The sequence below is a fragment of the Petaurus breviceps genome, unplaced genomic scaffold, assembly GCF_028583685.1.
Source record: "Petaurus breviceps papuanus isolate PSGF00001 unplaced genomic scaffold, PetGlider_PUasm1.0 38, whole genome shotgun sequence".
Lineage (NCBI taxonomy): Eukaryota > Metazoa > Chordata > Mammalia > Diprotodontia > Petauridae > Petaurus > Petaurus breviceps.
The window spans coordinates 103,822,736-103,839,483 of NW_027186304.1; the positions used below are offsets into that span (position 1 = coordinate 103,822,736).

At 40.7% G+C, this 16,748-nt stretch overlaps 1 protein-coding gene across 2 annotated transcripts in view; it reads left to right on the forward strand.

Moving 5' to 3' along the window:
- BCL2 (BCL2 apoptosis regulator) overlaps positions 1–16,748 on the forward strand; it is a 238,077-nt gene that overhangs the window by 198,994 nt on the left and 22,335 nt on the right. The gene's annotated exons all lie outside the window — the stretch shown is intronic.

The following is a 16,748-nucleotide window of genomic DNA, read 5'->3' on the forward strand; positions in this document are numbered from 1 at the left end:
TCAGATTAGCCTTTTTGGTTATCCTATGGATTTCCTCTTCCATTATTTGCTTATACATTCCCAAATAGCCTGATCAATCCATCAAAGATTGGGCTGAGTTTCAGCAGCCAAAGACAGATTAAGCATTAAGCTAATTTGAAGAACAATAAATCCTCTTTTCTATTGTCTTTTCTCATTTATGTGTTGTGTGAGTAATTTTTTACCATTTAGTTTTCTTTTTGGCACCTTATAGCTAAAATGATCAGGTTCTCTCTCTCTCTCTTCCTTACTTGGATTTCTTTTGATTCTGGTTTATTATGACTTGCATATCACTGACACTTTTTTCCAGGAATGTTAAAAGTATATATCATTCAGCTCAAATGGAAAAATAGTGCTTTTTAAAGCACCAGAAAATGGATATTTCTTTTTTTTTTGTTCCAAACAAGGCAAAGTACTTATTCCTCATTCCTAATACATGCCAAAGTTGATGTAATGAACCCAAACCCGTTTTGAGTTATCTGAGCTGAAAAAGGCAGCCCAGCAATTTTTCTGAAGCTTGAAAAACAACATTTTCCACAGTCTGATAACTCAAAAATGACTGAATGGATTTTCTTTGCACTTTCCAAGAAGAGAAAAGAAAACATTCTGGGAAAAGACTTCAGTATGGAAAGTTTCAGTTCAACGGGCAATAATCTCAAAGATATAAGTAACTATAAAGAGAGGCACTGAATGGATAGCATAGCAAATCAACATGCTGGTATTACCACAGTTAACAGAGATGAAGACCTTATATTTTCGTCATAACTGGTCAAAAGAGGTTACCATTAATTAATTTAGGGATACAGGTGGTTTGACCTGTAGGAGACCACTTTTACCAAAGCAGATCAGCAACTATCTATAATTTACAATCTTAGGGAATTGCCCAGGGACACCGAAAAGTTTAAGTGACTTGCTGATATTCAGATAATTAGAATATATGTGTCAGAGGCAGGATTAGAACCATCTTTCTTATTCTATCCACTCTGCCAAGTTGCCTCTGGTTGATTAATTCATATTATTTGTATCAGTCTCGCGAGATGTGCAAATTTAGAGAATCTACCCCAAATGTTCACATGGACTATTTGTGCCCGACCTGTGGTAGAACTTGTATTGGTCTGATTAGCCATATTCAGACACACTATAACTTGAATCTATCATAGTGAAGCCATTTTGGTCCCCTTTGAAAATGAGACAATCAGCTATTTCAAACTCGATATATCTTACTAGACATTTCAGTGTTGGAATGTCCAAAACATATTTCATTATCTTTCCCCTTAAACCAAACCCTCTTCTAGAATGCCCTGTTAACATTGAGGGTACCACCCTCCTTCCAGTCCCCCAGGTTCACAGCCTTGAAATCATCCTTAACTTCCCATTCTCTCTTTTCCCCCACATCCTGTCACTTGCCAAGTCTCATTGATTCTCTGCACTCAAACTCTGGTTTGGGTCCCTCATAATATCTCAGCCTATAGCATTTATTTTCTGATGGCTTCCAGTTTCTCTCTTCTCTAATCCATCCTTCACATAGGGGCCTAGATGATATTCCTAAGCATGGGTTGGCCAACATCAGCTTCTTGAATGGTATGGTTCAGTGACTCCTTCTTGCCTTCAAGATAAAATGCAGATTTGCCATTTAAAGCCTTTCTCAACTTGGCTCCAGCCAAGGTGTCCAAGCTTATTACTACACTTTTAATCTTTCATTAATAATCTCAGCCATGTAATGAAATGGGGATTTGCTGTTTTTTTTTACAGTGTTTTTAATCATGTATTTAATCCTGTGCGGGCCATATGCCTACTATTCCAGGCTCCAGTTACTTAAAAGATTTTGGCAAGTGAATATTTTTGTGTTTACTAGTAACTCAGACATAGTAATACTTTATATTTTACCATAGTTACTTTTTGATTTCCCAAAATAAAACTGCCTTTTGTGAATTAATTCAGTTCTGGCAGCTAGGTGGCACCATAGCGTGCAGAGCTCCATCTCCTGGAGTCAAGACCTGAATTCAAATTCGCCTAGGACACTTCCTATCGATTTACCTTTGAGCAAGACACTTGACTTCTGTCTCAGTTTTCTCAGCTGCAAAATGAGGATAATAATAGCACCTTCCTCACAGGGTTGTTGTGAGGATCAAATGAGATAATATTTGTAAAACTCTTAGCATGTTGCCTGGCATATAGTGTGCCCCTAGGTGGTGCAGTGGATAGAGTGCCAGGACTGGAATTAGGAAGACTCATCTTCCTGAATTCAAATCCGACCACAGACACTGACTGTGTGACCCTGGACAAGTCACTTAAACCCATTTGCCTCAGTTTCCTCATTTACAGAATCAGCTGGAGAAGGAAATGGCAAACCAATCCAGTATCTTTGCCAAGAAAACCCCAAATGGGGTCACAGAGAGTTGGACATGACTAAGAACTACCGAACAACAATAACAAATGACATCCAGTAGGCACTTAATAAATGTTCATTCCCTTTTCCTTCCTCTCCTTACTTTTGTTATTAATACACATGACCTTTTGCCAAAAAATATGAGACCCAAAGAACCAGTACCAGAGAACACAATAGCCCAGTTGCCCAGTGGGATTAGCCCTTTCATGCTGCTTTCTATACATTCAATCTGTGATAACCCATAGATTTAGAGATGCCACAGGGCAGTGGTCCCCAGCGTACAACAAATCCATGAAATAAAAAGTATAATAGGGGAAAATTAACTTCTAATACAAGATTCCTAGTCCTAGCTTTGCTACAAAATAATTGTGTGACCTTGGTTAAGTTATTCAACTTCCTAGGTCTCAGTTAATCCATCTATAAAATGGTAGGATCCAGACTAAATGATCATTAGATGACCTTTCTAGCTCTAAATTTATGATTATTTGATCCTTCCTACCTTGAAATCTATGATGATAAATGTTGACCCTGTCTCCTAATATGACCATCAGAAAGGTGTTCTTCCATAGAGCACAAAGAAGCATCTTGCCTTTTCTTAATAAATCGTTAATCAAAGTAATAGAAAATGTAAAGGACTGTAATTATTTTTCTTATGATATTAAAATAACCGTTTTGATAATAAAATTGTAACTGTATATATGTGTGTATATGTGTATATATATATATGTATATTTCTAGTTATTTAGAGTATGTACAAGAAGAGGCAAGTAAGTCCTGAACAGATTCCATTCTGACACTTCATGTTGACCTTGAGTTAAGGGCTATGTCATTGAGCACAAACTATATCAGATTCTGTTAAGGTGGAAAAGTCTTGAGATAAAAAGACCATCAAAAGATGCTCCCTGCTGTCTGAAGAGCCCCCCTAGCGAAGTAGTGGAAGACTGACTACTAGGTGGAGGATGTTTTTGACTATTGTGATCCATGAGACGTCAAAATGCAAAACACCCTACAGGCCAGCCCTTTCCACTTCAAACGATGGTTGCTGAGGGGCAGAAAAGGGCATAAGTTTTAGGCCATACAGAAACATTAATTTAAAATTTAGAGATGCCACAGGGCAGTGCTTTAAATGTGAGATCCTTGTCTAACAACCTACAAGGATTGATGCCTAGCCAGAGAAGCTGAATCACATTCATATTGAACTTTTTGATGTAAATGAAATCAGAAGATGAAGAGATGGCAGACAAACGAAAAGGTGGCTCACAGGTTCTTCTCAAAGGAGAAGATAAAGAAGTTGGTAGACTTGAGACAAGAAGCATCATTTCATGAGACTCAAGATCATTTCACCTTTACAATGCTGCCAAGAGATTGATGAGAGAACCAGCCAAGCCATATTATCCTAAGAACATTTTAGATGGTACTGGAAGGAGAGCAACAAATAAATGTGAACGAGAGCGTGTTGACATGCCTACATGTTGACATGTTTACATATGTCTACAATAAGTTCTCATCAGTAACCATCACATTTTGACACGTGAGCAGAGAGACAATTTGTTTGATTTTCCATATCGATAACAAGTAAGGCATAAAACAGAACAATATGCTCAGCTAAGATTTTTCCATTATCATGGAGGGGTCCACACAGTCCATATAGAAAGATTCCTTTTGTTGGTAAAGTTCATGTTGGAGGATTATATTGCACTAATTATATCAAGCCCAGAAATATCACAAAGACTTTTTTTGGAGGGGGAAAGGTAGGGCAATTGGGGTTAAGTGACTTGCCCAAGGTCACACAGCTAGTTTTGTGTTAAATGTCTGAGGTCAGATTTGAATTCAGGTCCTCCTGACTCCAGGGCTGGTGCTCTATTCACTGCGCCACCTAGCCACCCCAACACAAAGACTTTTTAATGAAATTCAAATAAATCTATTCACAAGGGATTTATTAATCACTACTGTGCTCTTAAGAATTTTGTTAGGTACTAAGAATACAAAGATAAACATGAAAATTGTCACTGTTCTCAAGGAGTTAACATTCTACTAAGTGGAAATCTATAAGTCATTACCAAAAGCTGAGCATAAAAATCCTGAGTCATTTTCAGGATTGCAGTAGTATGCATGAAAAAGTAAAAAACTCAAGGAAGATCTCCAGCATGCTGAGTAGATCCTCTATGGAGAATTTTTAGAAAAACATGGACAAAAATCACACAAAATGGGAAGGCAAAGAGGGGTTGCATTCTTCACCGATGGAAAGATGCCCATGCCAGTGAGGTCATGGATCCATCAGAGTGTCAAAGTATATTAAGTACAATGTACTGAGTATGTTAGCAATCTTTTGAATTAGGAACCTACATTCTATTTAAATCTTGAAGCTTTCAAAAAATATGTATTTCCTCAGAACCCTCCAAAATTTGCATTGTGGTATAGTAGAAAAAGTGCTAGATTCAGATTCAGGAGACCTGAGTTTGGATCCTGGCCCTTTGTGACTGGGCAGATTGGTTAATCTTTGAGCCCCATTTTTCTCATCTGTAAACTTGTAACAATATTCCTACTACCCATATTACAGGATTGGGAGGGGGGAAAGGAGAGGGATTTATAGAATTTGGAGTGCTAAATACCTGTGAGTTACTGTTATTGTAAGGGTGTGTCTTTTCATGCTTTGACAATTTTTACTGATTGAAAGGGAAAAGACAAAGACAAATGTGAAAACTGCATCATAAAAACTCTAAGAAAGCAGTCCACAGGAGACAGTACACTTGCCTAAAGCAAATACTGCCCTTAGTGCCTTATTTACCAGCTGACTGCTTGTATGTGACCAACAGAACTTCGGTATTAGTAATCGGGAACTGAATTAAATTTTTTTTATTATTGGACAAATGCATATCACCTGGTTATAGATTACTGGAAGAGATGAAGATTTGGTAGTATCCTAGTTAATCACCATAAGCTAAACAGCTAGAGTATGTTTCTCATTGGGAAGACCCAGCTCTGAAGCAGAAAGTGTTGGTTAAAAAAATATCTCAGGGGACAGCTAGGTGGCGCAGTGAGTAGAACATTGGCCCTGGAGTCAAGAGGACCTGGGTTCAGATGTGACCTCAGACACTTGACACCTTGACACACACACACACACAAAAAAAAAAACCTAGCCGTGTGACCTTGGGCAAGTCACTTAACCCCAATTGCCCTACCCTCCCCCCTCAAAAAAAATACCTCAGAGCCTGGCAGAAAAGAGATTGTATCTTTCTTTACTACCATCACTACCTTCACTACCTGGAGGAGTTGGTTGGCAAAAGAGGGGCTATGCCTTGTGCTTTGGACTTAGAGAAGCATCTCAGAGCACAGGCAAGGGAATAGAACTATAAATGCTTCCATCAGTCCTAGGTTAAGCATCTCTGCCCTTTCTGAAAGAGCTTGACATTAGTGTGGCTGAGGACATTAGCTGAAGCTAGACCAGGAGTTGTCAGAGACCTGTACAGCTGCAATAAAGGAGTGAGCCCAGCTGAGTGGAGGAACAGAACCATCTAGCAGCAGAGCTATCTTGGAGAGAGTGTCTAGTGGAGCGAATGCAGTCCAGCTTAATAACAACAAACAAAAGGGGCAAAAGGGTCTAAGGAAATGTAAGGACACAGACCATTTTCAGATAGAGAGAGGTCAAATAAGGCTTTACAGAGGAGGTGACACTTGTTCTGGGTCATGAACGTATAGAAAGATTCTGACAGATAGAGGTTTGGAGTGAGTGTGTTCAGGCCTGGGGAACAAATGCACAGAGATGAGAGAGGGCTTGGTGAAACATAGGGAGAGTTAATAGTTCAATTGGTTTAAAACAGAGTTTAAGAAAGCCACTGTCGTGAAATGAGCCTGGAGAGATGAGCTGGAAGCCAACTTGTAGAAAGCCACAGATAATGTACAAGATTGAGGAATTTCTTTTACTGTGTAAGCAAAGGGAAGTAGCTGATGGTTTGGGAGTAAGGAAGTGAAATGGTCAGACCTCTGCTTCCTTTAGAAAGATCATTTTGATGGCTCTGTGACAGATGGATTGGAGAGGTGAGAGAATGAAGGTAGAGCAGCCAAACAAGAGGCTCTAAAATAGTTTAGAAAAGAGATAACAGGGGCCTAAACAGGTCAGATGGAGAGGAGAAGCCGGAGAGGAGATGGTGTTTAGAATTTATAAGATTTGGCTTGTCTGGCTGATTGGATGTAGGAAGTGAGGAAGAGAGAAGAGTCAAAGGTGACACCATGTTTGGAGCATGGGAAGACTATGGTGTTGTCAATAGGGTACTAGCATGTAGTTAGTCTATAGGGAATAGGGATAGGTAAGTTTCTACAAGGTGTGGGTTTTGAGGGAAAGATGATGGGGAAGGCAGTAGCATGGCATGGAAGAGAGGTCATTGGATTTAGGGTCAGGACCTGAGTGTGAATTTGACCTCGTTTCCTTACTACCTTTGTAACTAGGGAAATTGTCTCACCTACAGGAGCTTTTCCCCCTCATCTGGAAAATGAGAGGGTTAGAGTAGATGGGTTCTGTGATCCCTAACATCTCAAAATGCAATGATCCTTTGAGTGCGTGAGATTGCCAAAGGAAATGAAGAAAGAAAAGAGCAGAGAAGAGAAAGAGGATAGATTATTGGAGAGTCTCCATCCCCAAGAGGCAGGAGGGACAAGCCAAATCTGTAAAAGAAACTGAGAAGGGACAGTTAAAGCAGGAGAGAGGAACCAAGAGAAAGCAGTGTTACAGAATCCAAAAGAAGATTCAAAAAGGAGGGAGAGGTCACCAGTGTTAGATGCAAGGACAAGGCTGATGAGGACTCAGAGAAGACCATTGAATCTGGCTATTAAAAAGCTCTTGTTAGGAGTGTTAAGAAGTTTAAAGTAAAATTAGTTAATTTAAAAAAATAAACTGGGGTGGCTAGATGGCATAGTGAATAGAGCACCGGCCTTGGAGTCAGGAGGACCTGAGTTCAAATATGACCTCAGACACTTAACACTTAACTAGCCGAGTGACCTTGGGCAAGTCACTTAACCCCAACTGCCCTCCCCCCCAAAAAAGGGCAATAATTAATTAATTAACAAGCAGTTAAAGCAATTAAAAATTCTCAGTGAAGATAGTAGTTTCAGGAGAATAGTGGCTTATGTATCGATGTAAGGAGCCCCAATATTTTCTCTTAGAGTTTTAAGGTAATTTACTTCATCAGGATTATCTCCAAGTAGTATTTAAGCAATGCATTAGCTTCAAAAGGAAATGAAAAGTTCATAAAGTTGTGATACAAAACAACTTTGAGACTGTTAGATAAGAGAAAGAAAAATGAAAAACAAAAACCCAACTGTGGATTTTTTCCTCCTGCTCTCCCTGCCTGAAAAATTCTCCACTATTTATTTCTTGATTAAAAATTGCTCTTCTTATGTTAAATATTAAGTCAGGTAAACAAGCATATATAAAGCTTTTACTACATGCCAAGCACTAGGCTTTGGTAATACAAATAGAAACAAAAAATAGTTCCAGGCCTCAAGGAGTTTACTTTATAAAGAGGTTCACAGAATGTGTATCTGGTTGAGGCTGGTCAGGAATTCTGAACTAGCTTTTCGTTACGTTTGTTGGTCAACTAAAAACAATTAAAATAATGCATTTGCAAAATGCCACCTTTTCTGTAGGTACTTAGCTGATATTTATTCCATAGTATTTTTCATTGATGCTCGCAATAAATCACTGCTGTACTATGACAATGATTAGAATGTTCAAAAACAGCTTTCTCCAGAAACAAATACTGTATTATTGGTGCAATTTGACTTTTTTTAAAAAATTACTCGATTATCCCTTTAAATCATAGAATCACAAAATTTCGGAGTTAGAATGGACTGGGAAAGTCATCTAAGATAAAGACACACCTGAGTAGGAGTCCCTTTTATGATGTTCACCAAGCATTTATTAATAATCTACTGTGTCCCAGGGACATGCTAGGAATGTAGAGACTAATATGAAATGGGTCCTCACTCTCAAGGAGCTAATAAAATGCTTCATGAATACAAGTAAGTAAACACAAAGTAATGTCCCTGGACAGAAAGATCTCAGTTTTGTCAGCTGATGGCACAGGCTTCTCATGCCTTAGCCATGCAGGTTTTATCACCCTGAAAACTCCCCAGCTTTTCAGTGCCCTTCCTAAAAGGTGGTCCTCATACCTGCACACAGTTCCAGGTGTGTTCTCATCAGTACGGTATAGGAGGACTATAATTTCCCTTGTTCAGGACAGTCTGCTTCTATTCCAATAGCCTAAGAGAGATATATTCCAACTTTTCAGATGCCGTTTTATGATGTTGCCTCACATTGGGTTAGCAGGCCACTAAAACCCCCAAATCTTTTTCATACAAATTTTTATAGACACATTTCTTCCATCCTGTATTTAATCTTGGGCTGGGGGGAGTATTACATCTATCCCTATTAAATTTCGTTTTATTAGATTCAGCCCATCTTTATAGCCTATAAAGATCTGTGTGTGTGTGTGGGAGATCCTACATATCCAATATTTAGGCTGTCCTTGCCAACTTTGTGTTTTCTGATCATTTCATAAGTCATATCACATGTGCCTTTATCTAATTCATTAATAAAAATGTTTACCAGAACAGACCCATGGAGAGTCCCATGGCACCCCACCAGAAGTGTCTCTGAAACTTACTGTGAATCATTAAAGCCTGATTCTTTGGGTCTGAATTTGCCTAAAGGTATGACCATCTAGCCCACATTTCTACCCCGCCCCCAAATTTTCACTAAGTGTTGTTAGAAACTTGGTCCGATAAACAAAAAAAAAAGTAACTGGTTACTTTGTTGTAACCCAGAGATACTATGTTCATAGCATCTTCTAAACCATTGCTCCAGAAGGGATAAGACTTGGCTCTAGGATTTAATGGGTGTAGGGAGCTCCCGGGGAACAATCTACTCTGCCAATAAAGGCCAACAACTTTTCTGCAACTCACAGTCTCAGAGAGTTGCCTAAGCAATGAAAAGTTAAGTGACTTGCCCAGGGTCACACAGTCAATAAATGTCTTAGGTGGGACATGAACCTAGGTCTTCTAGACTCCAACACCAGTTCTGTATTCACTATGCCACACTCCCTCTCACAACCCTATCAAAAATGGAAATGAGGTTAAACTGACACAGTTTATTCTGAATGAGCTCAAGCTGACTCAGAGTGACATATTGATTAATTTTTAAGAGCAGGTCATATCCTTTTTTTTTTTCAATTGGGGTTAAGTAACCTGCCCAGGGTCCCACAGGGACACACAAGTGTTTGAGGCTGTATTTGAACTCAAGTCCTACTGACTCTAGAGCCAGTGCTCTGCATGCTTTTCTAAAATGTACAGAACTGCAGTTAGCAAACCTCACTCAGACAACAGAAAAAAAGATTATCGTACATGAAAATGCAAATCTATTGTGTACAACTTGCTATTCTTTTTAAATATATAATAATATATATAATAAAGTTCCCTCCCACCCCCACCCTCCACCGCATCCTAAGCAGAGATGGCTGCTATTAGACTGCAATAGACACAAAGTCCATATAGTCATTCCTTTAATAAGCTGTCCTAGAATTCTGTCTGGGATGGTGATCAAGGTCACCAGCCCATAGTATGAAAGATCGACCTTTCTCCTTTTTTTTTTTTTTTTAGAGAAATGGGATAGCATTTGTTTGTGTAGTGATTTGGCTGAGGCTACTTCCCCTACTCAGACTCTCACTGGAAGCTTGAGTCATTGCCCAAACATCAATGACTAATGCTTTCCTCAAAGTTCAAGGGGTAACCCTAAGGGGTTGTGATGTCTAGTTCTGGTGCTCAGTGGTGTGCTTCCCATTATCAATAAACCAGTAGAATTCTATTAGGGTATTTAGCTTAAAGGTATAGCAAGAACAGTAGTCATAAAACATTTCCCCCAGGGGCGACTAGGTGATGCAGTGAATAGAGCACCAGCCCTGGAGTCAGGAGGACCTGAGTTCAAACCTGGCCTCAGACACTTAACACACACACAAAAAAACTAGCCATGTGACCTTGGGTAAGTCACTTATCCCCAATTGCCCTAAAAAAACAACAACAGACATTTCCCTCAATCAGGGGCACATTCTTTCCTTGTACACACAAAAACTCTGAGAAGGAAAGAAATAAGCATTTATTAAACACCCACTATATGCCAGGCACTGTGGTTTACAAATATTATTCCATTTGATTATTCTCATTTTACAGTTGAGAAAACTGAGGCAGTCATTTGTTAAGTGACAGTTACCCATCTGGGAAAATCTGGGGCCACATTTGAACTTGGCTTTTCTTGACTCCAGGCCCAGTACTCTATCTGCTGGACAACCTAGCCTCCCCTTAGGGAGAGTGTACTCAAATTTAAAATACAATGAGAGTAAGGCTTATATCTGGAAAACACAAGTGGCCAAGATGTGCCTCACAACTTCTGGCCATGAAAGTGTTTTTCTCTTTTCATGGAGTCCTAATATGGTCGCCCCCCTCCCCCTCAACCCCCCGCCATAAGGGTAACTGCTTTATGGGCATCAGTGTCTTTCTAGAACCCATAGCCAGCATTTCTATCCATGATAAGGGCATCACAATCCATGGAGATACTGCTGTTCATGGTGGAGTGACTACTCCCTCTGTCATCAGTGACTACTATTGGCAGATGAATAGGACATTTCTGATGTCTTCTGAACACAGTGGTCTCATGGGCATTGTCATGTCAGGATATTCTCATTCATCTAAGATCAGAAAAGAGCAAACACAGGAGTAGACACATTGTGTACTAAGGGACATATGGGTTCCAGGTGTGTTGTGGGGGGAGTGTATGGGGGGGCTTCCCTTTCCAGTGCAGAGGCTCCCAATAGTCCTCTCCATTTGAAAGCTGCCAGAGAAGCAAGTGAGAGATCCTAGTTAGCTGGAATCTTTTGTATGCACACTCAGTTTTGCTCCTTTCCAACCCCCCAAGCCCATCAGTAAATTCTTCATCACTTCACAGTACCAGGCCTTTGGTCATCCTTGACCAGAAGTAGGCTTACTTAATTTCCAGATGTTGGAGTTGAGCCAGGCAGGCAGGAAATATGTGTGCATGTTCTGTATAACCCACCAGAAAAGGCAGATCTGAGCACATTCCAAAGACTGGCCCCTCGCTGTCAATCTCCCAGTTACATTTATCTCTGTGTTGTCTCTTCTGTTCTTTTGTATTATGTAGTGATCACTGAAGGTGGCAGTAAAGTTGGGAGGAGGAATAAGAGAGAGAAGGCCATAAGAACAGAATGGAGAAAAGGAGGCACACAAGGAAAGGGAAGAAAGATCATAGTGTTTGGAACTAGCAGAGATTAGAGATCATCTGGTTCAAATCCCCTCACATTACAGGTTGAGGAAACTCTATCTTGGACATGTCTTCCATGAGATCACACAGGTCATAAGTAGCAGAGCCAGGATTCACCCCCAGGTGCCCTGACTTCAAATCCAATGCTCTTTGTAGAATGCTGTATAGCCTCTATGATGAATTAGGCATGTCATGTCAGTGTCTACAATAGCTTTTAGAATCACTGAATCTGATGTCATGGAGTCTTTGGTCTGGTGTTGCTTTTGCTATGAGAGTCCTTCCCAGAAATGCCATTTCATGAGTTGCCTTTTCATCCAATGGCTGCCAGAGTTTGAGGATACTAAAGTCACTTCTTCACCTGTACAATGAGGGTGTTGGACTAAGACCAACTAAGGGACTAAGGTCCCTTTCCAGTTCTAGGTATAATGATGCTCTGTCTGGAGTTGTGTTGAGGAAAAAGCAGTCAATAGCAAACTCTTTGAGGACAGCAATTGTGTCTCAGCCTTCTTTTAAGTCCACAGTGTTTGGCATGGAACAAGGCACAAGATAGGGCTTCCACCAGCTGACATTTTTTGTGAATTAGCCCATCAGGGTCTGAATCCCAGAATTTTTTCTGTTCCCAATGTGTGTGCATCTATGCAATGCAAGTTCTGTTTCTTTAACTCTTAAATGGAAGCAGCAAGGAGATCTTCTTGAATGAAGCGTTCCCTCTCATCGTCCAATGAAAAATCCAATGGGGAACATAGAAAAGGAGCTTCTTTTCAAGACTTGTTCAGTCTAGTACTCCAATCCCATTCTTACTTCACAAACCTCACTTCTTCCAGGGGTAAACCTAATCTGAGCTAAAAAGCCCATAAATCTACCCAGAGTAGGTTCATAGGCATTTTTAAAGTGCCACCTTAGTAAATTGGTGGAGAAATTTAACTTAAGACAGTAGAGTGACCTATTTACAGGCTGGAGGTGTGGGGGAAGGGATGGGGCATTCAAAGGAATGCCAATAAGCAATGACAGCAATACCTCCATGGACTGAAAGTCAGGGCTGCATTGCTTTATTTCTCACTCATGCCTTGCCTCCCTCCCTCCGTGTTTCTTTTCTGCCTCTGATATCCACGGGAGCTGCTCCTGTTTCTCTTAGCATGGACACAGTTGCCACTGCTGATCCTAAGTGGAACAGTGGAATCTGGGCCTTTGTGGAGAGTCCAGTCCATGGCGAGATGCTATTTCTTTCCAAGTGCCCTAGCTGGGCGGCAGTTGAGATTTCTTTCCTATGGCTCCACCCAAGTTTTGCTTTTCTTTCCATACCAAGATCCTCTCTCAAAGGGAGTCTTGAAATGCAGCAGCCCAGTGGGCATGAAGATGCATCACGAAATGGCATTGAGGGGTGCTGTGGGGGGGAACCCTCTCTCATAGCAAAAGCAATAGCAGACCATGCCTTTGGAGGTTCGCATGGGGACTGTGCCTCAGACTCGGTGATACTAAAGCTAAGGCCACAGACTGTTGCAAGGTATAGCCAGAAAAGGAGCACTAGAGAGTAGACAGGAGGTGATGCCCTTCAGGAATGGAGGACTGCATAGAGCCAGATGAGGGTTGCTTTATCTGTCTGCCTGTTGCCCAAAGGATGACATGCAGATTCCTAAGTTATGCTTTCAAAAGTATTTGCTCACATTTGTCCAGCACTTGGAGATTTACAAGCACCCCATGCACAGTTTATTGGAACCTGACAATCACCCTGTGAAGTTGGCGTTGAAAATAGACATATTTTCAAATGAGTTAGACTGACGGACTTATCCTCATAACAATCTGTTAGGTAAGTGAGGCAGGGATTATGTCCATTTTGCAGATGGAGAAACTGAGGGTCCAATAGTTGAAATGACTTTGATCTAAGATGTTACAGCTGGGAAGGGATGAGGCTTGTGAATCCCAGGCCAGTTCCAGGTCTCTTACTCTACTTACTTCTTCCCTGACAAACTTTAAGCACTGCCCATTTGCAGACTAGCTACAAAGAGGTAGGTGGTTCAAACTCTATTTCAAATCCAATCATAAGATCATAAATTGAGGATTTACCATTGGTCTGGGAATAGATGATGCCTGCGTTGTTGTACTTAAGAGTTCAGCTGCCAGAAATACAACTCCCCTCCTCCCTCCAGCCTTGGTCATTTTAAAGGTTTTTGCCTAAATCACAGCCTGGCCTTCCTCAGGTCATAAGCACATATGGGTTTTCTGAATGTGTTTACTCTGATGGCAGGCTTATTTTATTGCAAGAGGAAGCCATTTTACCATGTTTTCTGTCAGCTGCCCCTTTGGAGATTTGCCTGCTGGAAATGTTATTGCCTTTTATTCTTTGAGATCCATCTACAGTTTCTTTTGGGGATCTTTTTTACTTTTTTGTAGCTTGGATTTATTGTGCTAGCAGTTTAAAAGTACTAACCGTCATAGGTCATTGACAGCAAATATCTGTTCAAATGAGAGGCCAAATCAGGGCTCTCCATCCATGTGTTAATAAAGTCTGAATCCATGAACCACTGAACTGACCTTGCCCTGGGTTTTTTACACTGTCCCCAGCAGCTGCTGTCATTGATGAAGATTTTGTACTTTCCTGTTCACAGAGGATTCTATAGCCTTCCTATGTCATAGGGGGATTTTCTTCTTCGTTGTCTTCTTCTTCTTCTTTTTTTTATTGGGGAAGGAAGAAGGTTGTCAGAAAACCAGGCAGTGTTGCTTGAAATGCATCTGTTTTTACTCATGTTGAGTCTTTCCAGGTGAACTGAAGTAAATCATAGACTACAAAATGAAAGCAGATTTTCCTAAAACACCCATTTGAAACATTGTGGAAGAGTTCAGTCCCCATCTCCTCCCATTCCCCAACTTCCATCCCCTAACCCCTGGCCTAGGACACTAAGTATGTACTTGTTCCTTGCTTTTTATGATAGTTTGATTAATCATGTTGCTAAGATCCTTTTCTCCTCAAGGAAAGTACCATTGGTATTTTCAGCCCTCACAGAATCATCACAAAGGTCAGAGAAACTTAGAGGTAGGAATACAGAGTAGAGGTATCTCTCTCTCTCTCTCTCTCTCTCTCTCTCTCTCTCTCTCTCTCTCTCTCTCTCTCTCTCTCTCTCTCGCTCGCTCTTGCTTTCACTCTCGCTCTGTGTGTGTCTATCTCTGTCTCTCTCAAAAGCCATACTACCTCTCCAAAAAATAAAATAAAAATTGACATATATAGATATATAATATATACATGTTATTTACATATATCCCTGTACATGGATTATATGCATACACACATTCATACATACACACGTGTAGCTAGTTGCATTTTAGAGCAGGACATTAGTCACAGGACGTGAACTTTAAACAAAATTTTTTGCAGTAGTTGTACTAGGCAGAGAGCAGCTAGGCTATCACCATCAGAGCCAATCGAGGCCTAGAAGTTGTTGCTTAAGGATGAGGGGTAGGTCAGTCAAGGCAAAGGCATTTGGAACCAGGGTAGTGCTGCGTTTTCACAGGAGATGGCTAAAAGACTATTTCCTAATCAGCTTTAAAAAGTGAGAGCCAGCAGAGGCATGATGGGGAGCGCGTGCTGTTCCGCTGAGGGTACAGCTTGCTCAAACTAGTTCCATTTTGCTCTTTTCATTCTGACATAGTCCTCCCTTCCTACCTGACCCTTCCCCCCCCTCCCCAGTTCTGAGGCCACTTTCAGCAAATTCCTATTAGAAAATACATGGTCTTTGTCCTTTCCTCCCACCAACTTCAATCAGCACTTGCTGATTTAAACAAGTGAGAATCAAGCCTTCACCCCCTCCACCCCCACTTCCAGTTCTTCGTGTTTAATAAATGAAGAACCAATCTCCCTCCCCCCAGCCATGGCCTGCCAATGACAGCGATTAAGCCAGGTTGCAGAAGACTTAAACAAGCATATGCTTTCAGTTCCCATTTTGGGCATATTTTAATGAATTAACTGTTGCAGCAGTCGCAGTACAATAAAGCAGGGCAGCAAACTCCTGCAGGTGTCCCTGCCCTGCAGGCCTGAGGACTTCCTTCTAGCACTAAAAATTACTCATCTTCTCTGCCAACATAGAGAGACATTCCCCTAGGCACCAGAGGACAAATCAGTGTGATGCTATAGGTAGAGGTCTGGACTTCCAATAGGAAGATCTTTTTTGAATCTTGACTCTCGAGTGTGTGGATGGCGGGGGGCAGTTCATAAGCTGTCATATTCCTGGTTTCCCCATCTGTACAATGAACTTAATGACAGTATATTCATGTAATATCTATAGATTCAGACAAAAGCCTATGCTATGCAGAGATTGCATGATATAAATAATACTTGCCAGACATTTTCTAAATATTTCCAAAATCCTCAACTCATGTCAGGTAAGGGAAAACCCTGGTGAGCCCTTAAGGTCATACTTCTTACCCTTTTTCATTCTGAACAAACTCCTAATTTAGACTTATTCTGCTTGTCTCCAGAGGGCCTCACTAAGATCAGTGGATGGAAATACCAAGGGGTAGATTTCAACTCAATATAAAGAAGAACTTCTTGAGAATCAGAGCCACTGAGAAGCGGAAAAGGTTACTTGGGCAGATAATAAGTTCATTGTTACTGGAAGTATTATAGGAGCGACTGAATAACCACTCATCAAGGGTGTGATAACAAGAGTTTCCAGCTTTAGGTTGGAAGTCTCTTTGAAATCTTGATTTTCTGTGGACCTCTAAATTATATTTAACTTGATCTTCACACCTTACAACAAAAAAGGAAAGAGGGGTGGGGTCAGCCTCTGAAAAGTATTTATGAAAAGAAAGTACATACAAAAGATAGAAATCATAGGAGATTGGCTGCCATAGGCAAGGTCCCAAATTACAATTGTGTAAAGATCTGGGTTCCATTTCAAGAAGATTTAAGAAACATAAGTTAAGGAGGGAGGGAGGGAGGAAGGAAGGAAGGAAGGAAAGAAGGAAGGAAGGAAGGAAGGAAGGAAGGAAGGAAGGAAGGAAGGAAGGAAGGAAGGAAGGTAG